Source organism: Silene latifolia, chromosome 1, assembly GCF_048544455.1.
Source record: "Silene latifolia isolate original U9 population chromosome 1, ASM4854445v1, whole genome shotgun sequence".
In the NCBI taxonomy this organism is placed as follows: Eukaryota; Viridiplantae; Streptophyta; class Magnoliopsida; order Caryophyllales; family Caryophyllaceae; genus Silene; species Silene latifolia.
Window position 1 is genome coordinate 110,050,265 of NC_133526.1, and position 5,598 is coordinate 110,055,862.

General features: G+C 34.3%; 1 long non-coding RNA gene across 1 annotated transcript; it reads left to right on the forward strand.

Annotated features, from left to right (window-relative positions):
• Positions 1-2,377: 2,377 nt before the first annotated feature.
• LOC141608392 (uncharacterized) lies at positions 2,378-5,365 on the forward strand. The gene is made up of 5 exons (XR_012526994.1): positions 2,378-2,995; positions 3,215-3,408; positions 3,807-3,956; positions 4,451-4,600; positions 5,083-5,365. It is a non-coding gene; the product is annotated as an uncharacterized LOC141608392 (long non-coding RNA).
• Positions 5,366-5,598: the final 233 nt, after the last annotated feature.

Here is a 5,598-nt window from a genome sequence, read left to right on the forward strand (position 1 = left end):
AACATTCTGGAAAAATACCATGACACTCATAATGTTCAAAAACTTAGGTTAAAAATTTCGAAAGTTATCGGGAAAAACAATGTTGCGGTTTATCGGATTTATCAATAAAAATCATAAAAAACATGAGAAAAATTATATTCATCAACTTTTCAATTTTAGATCTGAAAAAGATAATAAAATGCAACATGTGATGTTTTTCCTTAGTCATGAAGTATGTTTTAGCAATTTTTCACTAATTAAGTCACTATTTATGCTATTTTTTTAATCAAAAATCCATAAATCATGCATGAAGACTTCATTATAGCCTATTATTTTACACACATCTTGTAAAATTGCATGTGACAACATACTAAATTTCTATGACCAGATTCGAAATATTTCACATATTAACCTATTTTTCATCTAAATTCGATTTTTAACATGAAAAATCCATATTTCGAGCATAAAAACTCAGAATTTTTTGAAAATTTCCAGATCATCTAAAACTAATATATGTGAAAACATATCCAAAAACCACTGGAAAATTTGAAGTTTAGCTAATTTTCGTCCAAAAATGACATTTTAATCATAAAAATCACATTTTAATGCCAATATTATTTAAAATGAACAATAAAAATCCATAAATTAACCATAATATCGTAAATACATTTTAGGATCAGAAACTTTAACATGCATAAATTATTTTCGTGATATATCATAATAACACAAGTTTACACTACTACAAAAATGGACGTAATGCAACATTTCGGTAGCAACACTTTATATTTATGTTGCAATTTTGAGTTAATTATGCAACACTTTATTCAAAAATGTTGCTTTTACTTATATAGGGCATCACTTTAAGAAAAGTGTTGCATTGTACTACTATAAGTGCAACATTTCGAAACAAGCGTTGTATTTTGTCGCAACACTTTGAGCAACACTAGTATTTTCTCATTATTGCCATCAGCGATAAAGTTAGAACCGATGCCAATTTTGTTTAGATATATAGAAAATTAGTGGTATCGGTTGTTCAATTGGAACTGATGCCAATATTTACGCCTCAAATCTTATCTATATTAATGCAAAAGACAATGCTCAACACAGGATGCGCCACGTCATTCACCCAATTTTTTTTTTTTTTTTTTGGGAAATTCAGGTAATGGTAGGTCCCGTTTACGTGGAAAGAGTTTATTTCTTTAAATCGTCTCTGACAAACATGCGACAAATTATGTCATAGAAAATATTTTATGAAATAAATAGATAATCGGCAGAAGTAAAAGTAATTGCATATAAACGGAATGAATTAAAAATCGAAATAAATGAAAATAATTACATATAATCGGACTGAATTACATAGTTAATGAAATAAATAGATAATCGTCAGAAGTAAAAGAAATTGCATATAAACAGAATGAATTACAAATCGGAATAAATGAAAGTAATTACATATAATCGGACTGAATTACATAGTTAATGAAATAAATAGATAATCGGCATAAGTAAAAGAAATTGCATATAAACGGAATAAATTACAAATCGGAATAAATGAAAGTAATTAGATATAATCGGACTGAATTACATAGTTACTAATAAAATTATATAATTACGTGAATAAATTACATTTACTAACGGGATTGAATAACAAATAATGTGAATATTTTACAAAAATTAATGAAATAATTCGTCTTTGCCTTTATGCTTGACGAATATAGGTGTTCATATACCTCCAAGAAACTTGGTGATTACGGAAAATACGTAACAATCAATGTCAAATCCCCGAGAACCAGGGGCGGACCTAGGATTTAATATATGGGATAGCAAAAAAAAAATTACTCTTTATATGCATGTAAGGAGATTCGAACCTTGATCAACTGGTGAAAAACTAAAACCTTTACCACTGAACCAGAACATGTTTATTGGAGATTTACTAGAATAATATCTACTTATTTACTGTTTAACAATAATTGGGGTAGCAAAAATCGTCTTGTAAACCATTTTTTTTACGTTTGGGGGTAGCGGACGCCACCCCTTGCTACTAGGTGGGTCCGCCCCTGCCGAGAACCACTATCATGAAAATTTTCAATTTTTAGAATAATTTGCAAATGTTAAAGTTGATTATTAAATTATATTTCTTTTTTCGGGATGTAAAGTTTTTTATGTATGCAAATTTTATTTACAATAGTATATTACATTATTTCCTCTTAAACCATTACATTTGAACACGTATTTGAAACAAGTGTAACATTAATTATGTAGATCGCTGATTTAACTCAACTAGATAATTACAATAGAAATGCAAAAAAAAATATATATATATATAAATATATCCAAAAATATTAATACCGGCCCAAATACATACCCGTGCAATTTTGCACGGGTTTAAAACTAGTATATTTTCATTAGCCTCTTCATTAATCACACTCCTCTCAACGCTAATCCCCTCACACACACGCCTCAACCTAATTCCCTGAGTCCCTTTGTATGCTCAGCAGTCACCACCCACGGATCCCTTGCCCTCCACAGGCCATCAATGATTGATCGGACACCACCGTCGACGTCAAGGTGCAGCACGGTCCATCGTATACTACCCTCGGATCTGACCAACGACCACCACTCCCTCCTGGCATATGCATTTACTCGCGTCGGCCGAAAACGCAAAACCCGTGGCGGAGCCGATACCGCAACCAATCGCCTACCAGTCGTAACCCCACACACCAAGTGCAAACTCCGCCTCCTTAAACTTGAGCGCATCAAAGACTACCTTTTAATGGAGGAAGAGTTTGTTTCTAATCAAGAAAGACTTAAACCACAAGAAGATAAAGCTGAAGAAGATCGATCTAAGGTTGATGATCTTCGTGGGTCTCCTATGAGTGTTGGGAATTTGGAAGAGTTAATTGATGAGAATCATGCTATTGTTTCTTCTTCTGTTGGTCCTGAGTATTATGTTGGGATTTTGTCTGTTGTTGATAAGGATCAGTTGGAACCTGGCTGTTCTATTCTTATGCATAATAAGGTTTGTTTTTCTGGGTTTCGTTTCGATTTTCGATTTAATGTTTTGACCTTGTGGTGTTTTGGTATGTGGCCGAGTTTAATTTGTTGGGTTTAGGTTATGATTTGGTGGAATTATATCTACATTGTTGATTTTTGATGCATAATAAGGTTTGTTTTGCAATTAATTTTTCTGGATTTTGTTTAGTCTGTCTCTTGATTTGAAGTTTTGATCTTGTGCAAGAGTTCAATTCGTATACTACCCTCGGATCTGACCAACGACCACCACTCCCTCCTGGCATATGCATTTACTCCACGTACGAGAGATCCACTACGACGATGACGCTAGCACCACCATCCCTCCTGGCATATGCATGTCCTCCACCGCCGACCTTCCTCTCCTATAGACGAACTCCATCTTCTCTTCACATTTGTAAGGTATACCCTAATTTAATCGAATTATTCATGAATCACGAACCACAGAAGGGTTACTGTTTGGCTTTTACATAATGTAATTGTTTACATTTTGTTTATATTCATGTATAGGTGTTGAACTGAGCAGTTCAAAGCTTAGGGTTTGTGAAAAATAGGTATTAAGATTATAATACGAATTAGGATTAAATTTGGGCTTAATATGTATATATAATGGTTACATTAAATGGATAATAGTATGTGTATTAGTTTATGCGTTCTTTGATTGTTGTGGAATGCAGTTGGTATATTGGTATATTTTGAACTGGGTAAAGCATAGAAAAGTTGTTGTATTACATATTCTGGTGTTATTCCAATTATTCCAATCAGCTAACCCCTAGTCATCCATGCTCAAATCTATTCAGCCATCTCTGATCCCGGGATCCCACAGGACGAATTATGAATTGTGAGCATCCGTTCTTCGTCAATCTCTTGATACATTCACCAACCTGTTGCGGCTTGTCTAGTTTCATCTCAATTCTGCTTTGGTTTCCTTTCTGCCAGACACTATACAGGTAAGCATTCATCGTCACTCTTACAATTCGTTTATGGAGGTTGGAAAATCTGCTGCAATTTATCCGATTCAGAGTATTTGTTCTTGTAATTTTGATCTCCATCCAATCTTCTAGGTAGTTCAGTATCAAGCAGCTGTAATGGCATTTGAAAAAAAGATGGTTCAGAGTCTCCACTCTCTGCTCACACACACAACAGTTCTTAGTCTCACTTACCCCTATCCTCTTCAGCTTGTTCCTAGTGTTAAGTGCGTCCTGGTAGATTAACCATGAAATGAATCTGTGTTTGGGGATATACCATGCATATCAGGCTTGATGGTACCAGGGAACCTCAAGTCTAGCGTCCCTTAGAAAATTATACCCATCCCTAATGTTGTATGTTTCAGTCCAGATTCCTTGAGTGATACCATGGCTCAGTTTCTCCTTTACTTGAGTCTGAATTATCTGTCCTGGTGGGGTATTAACACTTTGATTCTCTTGCTTATCCTCAAACACAGGGATCATTATTCCTTCTGCTGAGTTCTCTGAAGGAGCAATCTGTTGCTCATCATGTTTCTGTTGTGGATCAGCAGGTTGCTGCACTTTCTCAACAGGTTTCTGCAGCTGCTCAACAGGTTTTCGCTGCTGCTGGTCTTTCCTTTGTACAGGTTCCTTCAAGTCTCTTGACTTGCTTTTGATGCTCTGACTTTTGCTTACCATATTTGCATAGTTTGGTCTCATGCCCATACCCCTGACTTTTGATGCTCTGACTTTTCTCCCGTAAGTCTTGCCGATGAATGTGAGAAGTTATTGATGAGAATTGCCCCCTGTTTTAATGTGGGAACATTTTGGTTAAAGTGTACCCTTTTCATTTAGAATTGGTTAAAGATCAGATTTAACATTCTGATTTGTTGGCTAGGCTTGTCACATTTAACATGGCTTATGCTTGACCAAGGTTGCAAAAGCTCTATTAATTGGAGGGCACGAAGTGCATTTGTTATTATTCAATGTGATCTTACTTTTGGCAGCCTAGGCATACCTTATAGTGACGTTCACATTAGTTGTTGGCTGAGATGGCTATGATTGTAGGCATACCTTTAAATATTCCGCGATCCTCAAATCTAATTGTGTTCCATTTTTTATGTTACAGGTTGCATTTGAGGTATTATTATTTTGCCGTGGGTTGATTTTCTGTTCGGGTGGCAACATACATATGGTCCAAAGTACAACAATGAAGACTTTTAATATAATAATCGTTACTCATTTGTTCTATTTAAACATTTGCTACATTTTTTCTACTTAAACATTTGCTAAGTTCTACTTTTGATTCTTTTTGGAAATGTAATTGACATTCATTTTGAGACTGAATGTATTGCAATTTTGGAATGATTTGCTATTGAATGCACAATTAGTGAGAATTACAATTAAGTATTGTTTTACTGTTGTATTTGTTTATTACAAGTGTTGTTATTGAACGTAACTAGTGTTGCGTTTACAAAATAAAAATGTTGAATTTGTTTGTTATAAGTGTTGCTTTTCAACATGAAAAGTATTGCATTAGTTCAGGAAGTGTTGCTATTTTTTCACAAGAAGTGTTGCATTAGCAAATAAAAATGCTGCCTTTGAAATTGAAAAAAGCGTTGCATAAGCATAACATTTGCAACAC